The 15,486-nt window shown below is 41.3% G+C and overlaps 1 protein-coding gene across 11 annotated transcripts in view; it reads left to right on the forward strand.

Moving 5' to 3' along the window:
• Nucleotides 1-7,685: 7,685 nt before the first annotated feature.
• Nucleotides 7,686-15,486, forward strand: part of UBAP2 (ubiquitin associated protein 2) — a 106,419-nt gene continuing 98,618 nt past the window's right edge. For 4 of the 11 annotated variants that reach the window (XM_079789689.1, XM_079789693.1, XM_079789695.1 and 1 more), the window contains exon 1: nt 7,692-7,988. The gene's annotated coding sequence lies outside the window, so the exon portion shown is untranslated. Of the gene's footprint in view, nt 7,989-15,486 lie in introns of all 11 variants that reach the window. The other 7 variants (XR_013814452.1, XM_079789692.1, XM_079789691.1 and 4 more) reach the window with 5 other exon arrangements.

The following is a 15,486-nucleotide window of genomic DNA, read 5'->3' on the forward strand; positions in this document are numbered from 1 at the left end:
CTCTCATCATTGATGTTTCTATCTCTCCCTCTCCCTTCCTCTCTGAAATTAAAAAAAAATATATATATTTTTAAAAAAGATGTTTCCTTACCTGTCAGGAAGCTAAAAACGAACTCACAAGTCATTTCCCAGATCCATGACCTACTTAACCATTTTCCCTAGAACAGAGCCCAGTACGAGAAGCATTGTGGCAAAAGGCACAATGCCTTCAACCAAGAGGCATTTGATCTTTAAGAAGTCAGCAGGTGTAGCCTTTCTGTCCCTGCAAAAAGCCATAGTGAACTATCTTTGGCACAGAACAGGGCCCAAGCTGCCGGGAGATTATCATTTGGCAGGGAGAATGTTAGGGGAGGTCTGAGCTGACAGGTTGTTAAACCCTTTCCTTCCCTCCCTAGTGTGCTGTGTGTGTGTGTGTGTGTGTGGCGGGGCGTGGTTGGGTGGGTGGGGGCTGAGGGGCATTTTCTTCCTCAGGCAGGCTGGGAACCATTCTCATCCTCATTAGAGCAGATTTTTCCTGATGGCTAACTTGAGTACATTTTTCAAAGCTCAATAGAAAAGTTGTGCTTAAATTTATTCAGTCACTTAAGATTGATATGCAAGTGAGTGCTCAGTGAAAATATTCTTTCTTTAGTGATCACAGCTGGCCCACTCTCAGTGGCAGAACTGGCACCATATCAGCAGATCTGAGGGGGTGGCCTCATCTAAAATATCCACCCCTCCACCTGTCATTCCACCATTACAGCTTAATTCCTCAGGGTCTCTAAGAAGGCTTTGCTGCTTCTAGAGACATTCAGTTTCTATTGACATACAAATTCCTCCTCAAAAAGCATTTTAGCAAGGATTAGTAACAGGAAGAAATAAATTCCTTAGCCTAGCAGTCAAGACACTATACAATCAGATGTTACCTCTATAATTTTCTCTTCCACTACACTGAACAATCCCTTCAACCAGACTGGTCTTTGAGCTTGCCCTGCATTTATTGTTCACACAATTTCCCCTGCCTGGAATATCTGGCCACCCACCTTCCCCTAGTCTGTCTCTTCTATTTTTCAGTAGCCATTTATTTATCATCTACTATAGTAAAGCACTATGTCAAGGATTTTTTTTTTTAATTCTCACCTGAGGATATGTTTATTGATTTCAGAGAGAGAGGAAGGGAGAGAAACATCAATGTAAGAGAGAAACATTCATCAGTTGCCTCCTGTAAGAACCTAGGTACATGCCCTGACTAGGAACCAAACCCACAACCTTTTTGGTGCATGGGACAACCATCAACCAACCAACCAACCAACCAACCAACCAACCAACCAACCAACTAAACAACCAGCCAGCCAACTGAGCCTCCAGGCCAGAGCTGTCAGGAAATTTTACATTTTAATTAGTTAATTAATTAATTTAAAAATGTTTTAATTTATTTTTTATTTTATTTTAGAAAAACAGCAAGGGAAAGGGAGGAAGACAAACATCAGAGTGAGAGAGAAACACTGATTGGTTGCCTCCCCAATGTACCCAGACCAGGAACTGAACCTGCAACCTAGGCATGTATGTGCCCTGACCAGGAATGGAACCGGTGACCTTTCAGTGCACAGGACAATCTCAACCAACTGAGCCACACCTGAAAGGGCAAGATTTTTAAAAAATATGTTTTTATTGATTTTTTAGAGAGAGAGAGAGAGAGATAGGAAGGGAGAAGGGAGAGAGAAAAACATCAGTGCAACCTTGGCATGTGTCCTAACTGGGAATTGAACCAGCAATCTCTTGGTGTTTGGGACAATGCTCAACCAGCTAAGCCACACTGGCCAGGGCAGAGGTTTTTTTTTTTTCTAACATTGCTTTTTCAGAGAGAGTGGGAGGGAGGGAGGGAAAGAGAGAGAAACATAGATGTAAGAGACACATGGACTGTTGCCTCCTGCATACACCCCCCTGGGGGCTGGGGAGCTAACCTGCAACCCAGGCATGTGCCCTTGACAGGGAATCAAACGAGCATCCCTCTGGTGTGACATTTTAACCACTGAACCATGCCGGCCAGGGGGAGATTGGTTAAAAATTTGTTCACAACACCCAGAACAGAGCTGGGCACATAGTGGGCATACAATAAAATCAAGGTTAAACTTGTCTACTATTCTTTCCATCTCTAAAATTTGCTAAGTTCTAATTTGGATATGTAGGTGTGTATTGCTTTCTGCATTTCTCTTGTAAATATAGAGGGAATTTTGAAAGATAACTACTGAAGGCATCATTTTTCATTTAAAAAATATTTATTGAATATGTTTACTATGAGCTAAATCCTGTGCTTGGTGCTAGAAATACAGACATGAAAAGACAGAATTCCTGCCCTCGCCAGTTTGGCTTAGTGCATAGAGTGTCGACCTACACACCAAAGGGTCTTGGGTTCGATTCTGGTCAAGGGCACAAACTCTGGACTCTGGTGGGGCTCTTGCAAGAGATAATCAATTGATGTGTTTCTCTCACATCGATATTTCTCTCCGTCTTTCTCTCTTTCTTCTACTCTCCCTGAAAATCAATGGAAAAATATTCTCAGGTGAGGCTTAACCAAAAAACCAAAACAATACAAAACCATAGTTTCTGTCTCAAGAACGTATAGTGCAGTGGGGGAGAGATAAGCATAAACACTAATAATGCTGGAGAAAATAAAGTACCATGTTTGGAGTCAGGGATACCTGGGATTGAATCCTGACTCAGTATGATTCTTTTAAATTGTTAGTTTAATTAACACTTTATTTTCTTTCTTTTTAAAAAAATATATTCTTATTGATTTTTTATATATTTTATTGATTTTTTACAGAGAGGAAGGGAGAGGGATAGAGAGTTAGAAACATCAGTGAGAAAGAAACATCGATCAGCTGCCTCCTGCACACCCCCTACTGGGGATGTTCCTGCAACCAAGGTACATACCCTTGACCAGAATGGAACCTGGGACCCTTCAGTCTGCAGGCCGACGCTCTTATCCACTGAGCCAAACTGGTTAGGGCAGTGGTTGGCAAACTCATTAGTCAACAGAGCCAAATATCAACAGTACAATGATTGAAATTTCTTTTGAGAGCCAAATTTTTTAAACTTAAACTTCTTCTAACACCACTTCTTCAAAATAGACTCGCTCAGGCCGTGGTATTTTGTGGAAGAGCCACACTCAAGGGGCCAAAGAGCCGCATGTGGCTCGCGAGCTGCAGTTTGCCGACCACGGGGCTAGGGCAACACTTTATTTTCTTAAAAATTTTTTTATTTTATTTTAGAGAGGAATGGAGAGAGGGAGAGAGAGAAAACCATCAATTTGTTGTTGCATTTATTTATGCATTCATTGGTTGTTTCTTGTAAATGTCCTGACTGGGGATTGAACCTGAAACCTTGGTTTATTGGGACAACGCTTTAAACAACTGAGCTACCTGGGCCAGGGCAAAAATTTAATTTCTCTATGCATTTAAAATGAACTCACTCTGTAAAAGATGTATATACAATCATCTTTTAAGGAAACATGTGTTAAGTAGGGTCTTTGACCTTTAGGACCAATGAAAAGTTGGATACAGGGTGATCAGACAGTGATGGCCCTAGGTCTGTCTACTTCCCAAACTGGAATTACCAGAATGAAAATAATCTCTTCCTAAAAGAAAAGAAGGCAATTCTTTGCCAGCCCCTATTCTTCATGCTTAATAGAACTGTAAACATCCCATCTGTATTAATTTGCTAGTGCTGTTCTAAGATAGCACCACCGACTGGGAAACTTAACAGAAATCTCTTTCTCACAGTTCTGGAGGATAGATGTAGATCAAGGCATTGGCAGGATTGTTTTTTTCCAGAGGCCTCTCTCCTTGGTTTGTAGATGGCCATCTTCTCCCTTTGTCTCTTTAAAAAATAATAATAATTTTTTTTTATTGATTTCAGAGAGGGAGGGAGAGGGAGAGAGTGATAGAAACATCAATAATGAGAGAGAATCATTAATTGGCTGCTTCCTGCATGCCCCCTACTGGGGGATCAAGCCTGCAACCCGGGCAGGTGCCCTGAAAGGGAATCGAACCATGACCTCCAGGTTCATAGGTTGATGCTCAACCACTGTGCCATGCCACGCTGGCTGGACCTCCCTTTGTCTTCACATGGTCTTTTCTCTGATTCCCTGTGTCCTGACATCAATCATATTGGATTACTGTCTACCCCAATGACTTTATTAAACCTTAATTACTTCTTCAAATACTTTATCTCCAAATACAGTCACCTTCTGCATTACTAGGGATTAGGACTTCAGCATAAGAATCCCCCCCGCCTGGCTGGTGTGACTTAGTTGGTTGGAGTGTTGTCCTGTACACCAAAAGGTCTCGGGTTTGATTTCCAGTCAAGGCACACACCTAGGTTGAGGATTTGGTCCAGGGTTGGGGTGAGTATGGGAGGCAACCGATAGATGTTTTTCACATAGATCTCTCTTACCCTTACTCTCTCCAAGATCAATAAACATATCCTAGGGTGAGGATTTAAAAAAAAAAAAAAGATTTTTTTCCCCCAAATTGTAAGAAAAAGTTTATTTATAAATTTAGAGGTAGCAGAAGTGAGCCAGCTGGGCTGCAAAGGCTTGGGAAACAAGTTAGGGAGGTAGAAGGGCCTTTGGAGCTTAGGAGAGGAAAGGCAAAGGTAATGTGCCTGGGGGAAGAAGAGGAGGAAAGGAAAGGTGCATGCATACTCCCCTGAGAGGGAGAGCCCACTGAAGGGAACATAAATCAACCATAAACCATTTATCTAGAAATTTCAGAATATCACAGAAATTTCAGTATTATCAAAAAGGGTAAAATCTAAAACCAAAACCCAACATTATAACTGAACTAGAGGCCCGATGCACGAAATTCGTGCAAGAGTAGGCCTTCCTTCGGCCACCTGGGCTTCCCTAGCAGCCCTGCTTCGTCTGGAAGGTCGTCTGGTCTAATTAGCATATTACGCTTTTATTATTATAGTTTCTTAACCTCTAGAGAATTCACTGGTATAGTTATTATTATCCTCATTTTGCAGATGAGAAAACTAAGCAGGATGAGATGGAAGTACTTTGTCTAAGGTCATACATTTAGATTCTTCTAGAATAGGGGTTGGCAAACTTTTGTGTAAAAGGCCAGCATGTAAATATTTTAGGCTTTCTGGGCCACTCGGTTTCTTTAGAAACTCTGCTATTATATTGTGAAGACAGCCATACACAATACATAAACAAATAAACATGGATGTGTTCCAACAGAACTTAATAGATACTAAAAATTGAATTTCATACGTTTTGTGTCACAAAACATTATTCTTTTGATTTTTCTTTAGCCATTTCTCTCTCTCAAATCAATCAATCAATCAATCAATCAATCAATCAAAGAAATAATATATGCACCCTTTGTTCATTGCAGAATTATTTATGATAGCCAAGATTTGGAAGCAGCCAAGTGCCCATCAGTAGATGAATGGTTAAAAAAGCTGTGATACATTTACACAATGGAATACTACTTGGCCATAACACATAATGAAATCTTACCTTTTGCCACAGCATAGATGGGCCTGGAAAGTATTATGCTAAGTGAAATAAGCCAGTCAGAGAAAGACAAATATCATATGGTTTTACTTATATGTGGAATCTAATGAATCAAATAAACAAATAAAATAGAAATAGACTCATATATACAGAGAACAAACTAATGGCTGTCAGAGGGGAGAGAGTGGTGCGCTGGATGAAAAAGGTGAAAGGATTAAGGGAAAAAACACAGGAAAAAGACAACTGTATAGACACAGATACAAACAGTATGGTAATTACCAGAGGGAAAGGGGGTGGGGGAGTTAGGAGAAGGTAAAGGGGTAATAAATGGTGATGAAAGGAGACATGACTTTGGGTGGTGAACACAATACAATGTACAGATGATGTATTATAGAACTATTCACCTGAAACCTCTGTAAGTTTATAAATCAATGTGACCCCAATAAATTCAATAAAGAAAAAACCCCAACACCTCCATGTAAATAATTAAAACATTACAGATTAGATTGATTATAGTTCCTTTTGACTAGCACCCTCAATCACAAACCATTTTTCCCACTATTAACAGTTACTGTTATCAGGTTTATATATATCCTTTCAGAATTGTTTTCCTGTGTTCTTGCTATTAAGTTTTTACCTCTCAAGGGTAGTTATCTTTGACTCTCCCACACATTTCTATAAAGCAGTACTACAAAGAGGAGGAAGACTGTACTGAGCAGACACAATCCTAGCTCACTGTCAAAAGGGGAGAGATAAGATACATCTACATATGAATAAGTTGTTTGTTAAAGGCACAGTCTGAGCATTCTTTGATCAATTTGGATGAGGAACAAAGCCCTCACTTTAACTGGGCTGGACTGTTAAGGTTTCCATTGTTTTTATCAAGTAATTTAACCTATAACTAGTCTATTAGTAACTAGCAAGTTAGTAGTGTTAATTCCCTTACCTACCTTACTTAGACCTGTTGTGCCCAAATGGTACAAACGGGGTGTGAAAATAATTACGAATATTTATTGAGGATTTACTATGTGTGAAGCAGATACTTTATATATCTCATTTAATTTTCACCACCTGGTGAAGCAGTGTTATCACAAAGGAACACTTGAATTGAGAGGTCAGGCCTGCTGGACTCCAAAGTGCATGTATCTAATAGTCTGGGATACTGCCTTTGAAGATCAAATAAGCCAGTAAATGAGAAAATATTTCAAACTGCATAACATTGTACTACAATTATAAACCATTATCTCCTCCATTATTATTATTTTTTTAAAATTGATTTTAGAGAGGAAGGGGGGGGGCGTGGAGAGCGAGAGGGGAAAACATCGGTTGCCTTCCCTCTGGCGCCCCGGGATCAAACCCGGAACCTAGGTACGTGCCCTGACCAGAATCGAACCGTGACCTTCCGGTGCATAGGACTACGCTCCTACCAATTCAGCCACACCGGCCAGGGCTCCATCATACTTAATTCGTAAAGTTAAAATAGGTGAGATAGTTTTGAGAGGATTATTCATTGTTTGGAAAGGGAAAATCTTGAGTATGAGGCAGGACACAGCTGAACCTCTCTAACCCCTTTTTCATGCTTAAAACGGGGAAATCCCTTTATCGAAGGGTTTACATGACTTAATAACAGTAGTATAAACGGCTGACATCGAGTAGGCGTTCAATAAGTGTTCATCTTTTCACGCAGAGGAGACTTGGGAATGCAGAATTCGATCCCACATTTAATAAGAAAGAAGGTTCCGTTTGAAGCCCGCTTGGTGCCGCCGGTACCGTGACTAGCCGTTGGCGTTTTCCCGCGCAGGGAGCGGGGAGGAGCGCGAGCTTGGGCTGTGGGTGTGGAAACCTTCTCCCGCCGGGACTGTTCTCGCAGCAAGAACCACGTTCAGCCACCTGGCAGGAGGCACCCACTGGTATTAGTCTCAAATGATAGCCCTGTCCGCTTACCCTTTCGGCCTTCGCTCTGTATTAAGTCTTAGTTGCATCGCCGATGAACCTGCGGGGAAAAGGCTGCACGGGTGGGGGCCTATGCCGCGCAGCAAGCTGGGAGTCGTAGTCCCCTCTCGCAACATTTGTTGCCCTGAGTGGTTGGAACGCGTCACGTGATTCGAGCAGGGAAGCGACGTGGGAGGGGTTTGCCTTGTGAAGTCATCACAGCGCGACAACGAGCTGCAGCTGTGGGCATCCTGGGTGCTGTGGATAGTTCGCTCCTGATAAATCTTCCTTATGTGCTCCATCCCCGCGCCTCTCCTGGCCTCGGCGCTGTGGACCTTCCCCGGGTGGTGTTGGGGGCCGCTGAAGAAGCGATGCGCTCCACCCGCGGGCTGGTGAGAGGCGCGTGGTGACTCCTCCTTCGCCCGTGACGTAGAGGTCACGTGACGAGACGCGCTGCCTCTGCCGCCGCCGCCGCTTTGTAAGAGGCACATTGGCAGGTAACGAGCGGCGGCGGCGGCGGCGGGTGCCGAGTCCAGCGAGAACAGCAGCGGTAATTGGCACCCTCTCTCTCTCTCCTTCCCAGTTCCAGGCCCTTCACTGCGCTTTTTAGCGTTGAGTTCAGGTCTTCTTTTCTTTAGCCCCGTTTATCCTGCCCCAGTGCCCACCCGTGAGGACCGGGCCGAGCTTCCTTCGTCGGCTGTAAGCGTCCTCAGTATGCCCAGGCCCGGGCGTCCTCCTTCCTCTTCCCATCCTGTTGCCCCGCGCTTCCTGCCTACCCGAGTCCCGGTCGGCCCGGCCCCACCCAGCCTCAGGGGGCTCATTCCCCTCCCCCCTGAAGGTTTCTGCCTTAGAGGGTGTGGTTTTTTCCTCCTACCTGAGTCTCTTTCTGTCCTCTGGAGCTCCCGCACCACGCTGACGCTTCCCATCTTGACCATCTTTCCGTTTTCACGACTGTCGCTCGCTAGTCCTGGGACTGGACCTCTTAGAGCTCAACTTCTGCGCTCTCTAGCCTTTCCCGGCTTTCTCGGAGGCATAGTTCAACTCTACTCCTTTTTATTCTGGAAGGCTTTGGTGACAGTCTCTTGGGACTCAGTTTTCTCAGTCCCAGTTCCTGTTGGCGCTTTGTAAACTAAAGCGCTTTCTGTTATAATATAAAAAAATGCCTTAGTGCATTACATCTTTTTTGCCTCTGAATCACTTTCTCACTTGGCTGCCCCACCTTTCCCCGTGGGTTTTCAATCTAATTAATTGCCCAGGCATCTCAAGTGCCACCACTCTGGCCTCTTGTCCTTGTTTTCCCTGAGTTGATGTCATCATCATTCCTGTTATTTCCTGTTAGACATAATCCTGTAGTTTACTACCACCTCCGTTGTATAGTGTTTCTACTTATATCCAACGTATATTGTCTGCCAGTATTTAGGGTTACTGACTTCTTCAGCACCTGTGTGTCTTAACAACTGAGAGCTTTTTAAGGTCTACATAAGGTATCCAAAGATCATCTTATTTGAAGGGCATATAATTAAAGTTTTTTTGTGAAACCAGATCTTTTATATTTTCTATTATGATAGTACTTTTTAAACCAAGAGGTATGTGAGTAGTGTGTTCCTCACTTTTTTGCCATGAGATGTACATTCTTTTTTGTGTGTCAGTTTGTTAATAAAAGGTGGTTGGAAAATGGACATAATACCCAAGAGCTCCTATGTCCTACGCATTAGGTGCCTGGATTGGGTTGGTTCCTGTCTGTCTCAGGAAGGGGAATAAATTTCACTGTCTTTAGATGATAGGGTCTTCCAGTACACCACATCTCTTACTTTCCTGCAAGGACCCCTTGGCTTGGGCTGTCCTCCCATTGCTGTGAAGACTTCCCTTATCTATCATTAGGCAGAAATGATTAGTTTCCCATACTCGTCTTCTGCTAGCTTAGTGAGTTCCTCCTAATCTCCCCTCCCCCCTTACAGCTAGTTCACATGTGTAATGAGATTCCCCCCCCCCCCCCATCCTGCTTGTTTCCCACAGCTCTGATTTCCTCTTTTTGCTTCCTTGTTGCCTCTGACCCTCGATAATTAAGAAACAATTCAGAAAAGGGGGATTTGTGTTAAGATTGAAATGTGGCTGGAAATGGTGGCATGGGAATGAGGCCATGGGAAAGGTTTGTGGTAATTGCCTCTCCTGCCTGTTTCCTGCCGCTCTGGTTTCTTCTGGCCTCTGTCTTTAAATGTGGGCTGGACCAGCAGTAGTCACTTGGAGCTGCCTTTAGGATAAGGCTGGAACAATAACACCTCTGCTTCCCTTTCCTGGTAACTGGTGCAGCCAGTGCACTGCTCACCAGAGTGTCTCATGGTTATTAGCCTGAGTGACTTTTATTGTTTGGAAAGAAATAGTAGTAGAACATGAAGAAGAATAGGTTTGCTTCAGTATGCGCTGTGTCTTGATAGGAACTAGTTAATATCTCTACTGCCTTAAGTATAAACTACATGTAGAAAATATAAAGCAATCTTGAAGATTTGAACTGGTCTGAAGTGAAGCCTTTACTTTTGTAAGGGTTAGTCTTTTTGTTTTAAGTATATTTTTATTGATTTTAGAGAGGAAGGAAGAGGGAGAGAGAGATAGAAACATCAATAATGAGAGAGGATCATTGATCAGCTGCCTCCTGCATGCCCTCCACTGGGGATGGAGCCCACAACTCGGGCATGTTCCCCCAACCTGAATCGAACCCCTGGAACCTTCAGTCCGAGGCCAACACTCTATCCACTGTGCCAAAACGGCTAGGGCTGTAAGCGTTTGTCTTGAAGTGTTGATTTTCTAGACCTTTTTAAAAATGATGACTTTAAGATTTTTTTGTTTTGTTATAAGACACTTCCTTTTTGGTGTAAGTGTATTGTGAAGGATTAATACCTGCTCAAAAGAAGCTGTCTGTGTGAATTCATAGACTGAAGTTCCTTTGCTCTTAAACATCTACCCTATTTTTCTTAGTGAGGTATCCTGTAGGTCAGCAAATACCAGTTCTTAATTTGAGTAAATGGAGTGTCCTTTAAAAGTTGAGTGTAATGGCACCTGTGGTGTTGACTGATGAGGTGGTGAATCGATGATATATTTTAGAAGCAGCTGTTTTTTTTCTTTTCACCCCACCCCCACCCTCAGAAAAAGAGAGTGGGGATTTAACTTGGAAGCAGAAAGAGGGAAGATTTATAGGAAATATCACCAAGTAAGCCTGTGGTAGGTTTTGAAGTAACTTGACTCAACTATCAAATATGTAGGAATAGAATCCTTTTTTTTTTTTCCTTTTTAAGTTCAAGAACCAAATTAATCAGTTTTGTTTAGACAATTATAATGCAAATTGCATATGCTGATATTTCCCACTTTTTTTGTTGTTGTTTTCTTGACTTTTATTTCAAAGATGCTGCATTCCTGTACTTTTTAAAGAAAGTATATTTTAGTTTTGAAATTTCTTCCCATGGATTTTCAGGCCAGGTTTGTGAATTTCTGCCTAACGTAGAGTGAATTTCAATTTTCAGGTAACTCATTTTCACACTGGTATTATGAAGTACATTGAATTGGAACCCAGTTAACTCTGTGGAATTAATTTATGAAATTCGGCTTGGATTAAGGAGTGGGTGTTTTATTTACGACTAGGCAGTGCACTCTACTTTTAAAAGTTGTTGGGAATTTGTTGCTTGGTTTTCTTCATTTGGAACCCTAAAGGTAATAGAACATATATTTGATTGGGTCTAAAACTTTAAAAGTTTATGTTATGAAAATATTTTAAAGATAAATAAAGGAAAGCATTTCATTTGGTTTTACACCTGTTGCTGTAACTTTTTTCTTGCTATTATGGTGTTACTATTAATCTGTAAGATGTCACATAGGAACTTTCTCATTTCTCACTGAAAGTTACATGTACATACATAATCCAGTAATACTTAGTATGATACTTACATTTTTTATTTCATCTTACTGATTTTTAGAGAGAGAGAAACATCAACTTGTTCTACTTATTTTGCATTCAGTGGTTGATTCTTGTATGTGCCCTGGCCGGGGATCAAGCCGCAACCATGGCTCATCGGGAGGGCACTCTAACCAACTGAGCTACCCAGCCAGGGCGATACTCAAGTTTTTTTACATGTAATCTCAATTTTCTCATCAAATCACTCCTAGATATTATGCCAATGAAGACTTTTGGAAGCTCAGATTTGCTTCTTGTTAATGATGCCTTTCTCCTCTCCTTTCTCTTATTCTATCCCTTCCTCCTTTCTCTTTTATTTTTCTTTCTCTTTTTCTCTCCATTCTCTTTTCTTGCCTTATTCTGTCCCTTCATCCCATATAAAAACACTCTCAACACTGTCTCAACTAGGAGATTGTAGGCATTTTTATTCTACTGCCACCATAATATGCTGCTTCCCATGCAAGCAGATGAAAAAACAAACAAACTTTGCAACCACATGGGCTTGGGGCAAGGTGTATAGTGTTGTCTGTATTGTGTGTGTGTCTACCCAACTTGAATGTCTGTTCTTTGAAGGGTGGGATTTTTCATTTGATAACAGTGTTTGGCATTGGCAAATCATTAAAGGAGATAAATGGGCTTAAAAAAAATACAAATTTAGCCCTGGCTGGTTTGGCTCAGTGGATAGAGCGTCGGCCTGCGGACTGAAGGGTCCCAGGTTCGATTCCAGTAAAGGGCGCATGCCTGGGTTGCAGGCTTGGTCCCCTGTGGGGGGCGTGCAGGAGGCAGCCAGTCAATGACTTCTTCTCATCTTTGATGTTTCTATCTCTCTATTCTTCTCCCTTCCTCTCTGAAATCAATAGAAATATATTTAAAAAATAAATGAAATTAAAAAAATACAAATTTAACTGAAATAGGGTTTAGGAAAAAAAAATGGCTTTAGGATTGATAGATAAACTTAAGTTTAAATTGTTTTTTTAGACCAAACCAATAGCCCCCCCCCCCTTTTCTCAAATTAATTTACCAATTTCCAATTTAGAATAGGTTTTTAAAATTTTATTTTAAAAAATATTTTCATTGATTTCAGAGTAGAAGGGAGAAATAGAAACATCAGTGGTGAGAGAGAATCATTGATTCCTGCCTCCTACACACCCCCTCCCGGGGATCTAGCCCGAAACCTGGGCCTGACTAGAATTGAACTGTGACCTCCTGGTTCATAGGTTGAAGCTCAACTACTGAGCCACACTTGTAGGGCTAGAGTAGGTTTTTGGGTCACGTTGGCTGAAACTATTTCACCTAACAAAATACATTTAAGAAAGTTAAGGGGGGAAAAAAGTAAAAATAACTATTGGCTTAACATTTTAGTATAAATTCTTGCTCTTTTTTTTTTACATAAAGTATGTAATTTTTAAAAAGTCAGAGAAGAAGATATATGCGGTATAAAAGCATATGTAGACTTTTCAAAAAACAAGAATAAAATGACCAACCATTAGAAGGAAAACATTATGGCTACCTAAAAGCTCCTACCCTCCCCATGTATGCCGTCTCCCAAGGCATTCCTTTCCCTCTTTTCCAGAGGTAACCATTACTCTACATTTTGGGTTTATGATTTTTTAGAATTATTTTTATTTCATATATGTATATGTTCATAAACCGTATATAGTGTATATTGCCCATTTTCAATCTTGATCTAAAGGGAATTTTATGATTCTTCTGATACTTCCACTCTTACATGTTTCATTTTTTTTTTTTTTTTTTTAGAATGTCCATTCTTTTTAAAAATATATATATTTTTATTGATTTTAGAGAGGAAGGGAGAGGGAGAGAGAGAGATAGAAACATCAGTGATGAGAGAGAATCACTGATTGGCTGCCTCCTGCATGCCCCCTACTGGGGATCAAGCCCGCAATCCAGGCATGTGCCCTTGGCTGGAATCGAACCTGCGACCCTTCAGTCCCCAGGCTGATGCTCTATCCACTGAGCCAAACCGGCTAGGGCTTACATGTTTTATTTTTATTTTTATTATTTCACTCTTAAATGTTTTAGATTCATCCATAGTTGATTCTTACAGCTAGCAATCACTTTAAGTAGTATAGTAGTTCATTGTAAGGATATGCCACATCCTATTATATTCTGACTAGTAGCCCTGCGCACGAATTCGTGCGCCAGCAGCTTGCCAGTAGCTCGCTGCCACCTTCCAGGGACTCTCCGTCTGCTGCCCCGCCCTCCTGTAGCTCCCCTGCCCCCTCCCCCTCCTCATAGCTTGCTGCCCTGCCCCCTCCTGTAGCTCTGCTGCCCACTTGTAGCTCACTGCCCCACCCTCCTGCTGATCCATGATCCGATTGTTACACTTCACGGTGTATATGCATATTACATCTTTATTATATAGGATGGATGTTTGTCTCATTTCCAGGTGTCTGTGTGATTACAGGTTATAGTTGTCTCCTTGTGAACATTTTCATGCTCTCTCTCCCACCAAAACAGATTTCTCAGGATTATATATATAATTGGGAATGGAAATTTGGGGCTGTGTGTGGAATATGTGTAACTTTACTAGGTAATCCCAAACTGTTTTCCATAGTGTTGTATAGTCATTCTTAATTAGGCTTCTCATCAGAACACAGAATATTGAGTGACCCTTAGTTCTCTTGAAGGTGTTACATAAACTGGTATCATTCTAGAAGTCTAGGGAAGAAGTTTTAATTCATACATATAATGGATACCTTAGACATTGGAACTTAATTTTCAAGACTGAATAGTTAAGAGCCCCACATCCTTGCCAACATTTTATAATGCTTTAATATTTAGTTTTAGCCAATTCTAGTGGGATGTTTTAGATACATCTTTTATGAATACCACACAGCTGCATTTTGCTTTATTAATACAACCTGCCAGCTTCTCCTTTAATTGGAGCATGAAGATCATTCACATTTATTATAATTATGGATATTTTAGATATATTTCTGCCATTCACATTTATTATAATTATGGATATTTTAGATATATTTCTGCCATCATAGTCTTCTGCTTTCCTGGTCTTTATTGTTTTTCTGTCCTTTTTGCAGTCTTGATTTCTTTCTGTTTGGTTTCCTCCAGGTTTTTAAAAAATATATATTTTTATTGATTTCAGAGAGGAAGGGAGAGGGAGAGAGATAAAGAAACATCAATGATGAGAGAGAATCATTGATCGGCTGCCTCCCGCATGCCCCCTAATGGGGATTGAGCCTGCAACCTGGGCATGTGCCCTTGACCAGAATGGAACCCAGAACCCTTCAATCTGCAGGCTGATGTTCTATTCACTGAGTCAAACCAGCTAGGGCTCCTCCAACTTTTTTTTTTTTTTTAATCTTTTTTTTTTTAATTGAGGTATTATATGTGTACATATCTTACCATTACCCCCCCCACGCCACACCCACACATGCCCTCACCCCCCAGAGTTTTGCGTCCATTGTTTATGCTTATACGCATGCATACAAGTCCTTCGTTTGATTTCTTATCTACCCCCCTCTCCATAACTTTCCCCCTGTAATTTGAAAGTCTGTTTGTTGCTTTAATGTCTCTGTAACTATCTTTTTGTTCATCAGTTTATAATGTTCTTTATTATCCATAAATGAGTGAGATCATGTGGTATTTTTCTTTCATTGACTGGCTTATTTCACTTAGTATAATATTCTCCAATTCCATCCAGGTTGCTGCAAATTCCTCCAACTTTTTTAAAAAAAAATATTTTATTGATTTTTTTACAGAGAGGAAGGGAGAGGGATAGAGAGTTAGAAACATCGATGAGAGAGAAATGTAGATCAGCTGCCTCTTGCACACGTTCAACTGGGGATGTGCTCGCAACCAAGGTACATGCCCTTGACGGGAATCGAACCTGGGACCTTTCAGTCTGCAGGCCGATGCTCTATCCACTGAGCCAAACCGGTTAGGGCAGCTCCTCCAACTTTTTAAAAATATTTGATTTTAGAGAGGAGAGGGAAAGAGAGAGAAAGAGAAAGAAACATTGATTTGTTGTTCCACATATTTATGTATACATTGGTTGCTTCTTGTATGTGCTCTGGCTGGGGATCAAAACCCCAACTTTGGCATATCAGGAGGATGCTCTAAC

Source organism: Cnephaeus nilssonii (assembly GCF_951640355.1).
Source record: "Cnephaeus nilssonii genome assembly, chromosome: 14".
Classification (NCBI taxonomy): domain Eukaryota; kingdom Metazoa; phylum Chordata; class Mammalia; order Chiroptera; family Vespertilionidae; genus Cnephaeus; species Cnephaeus nilssonii.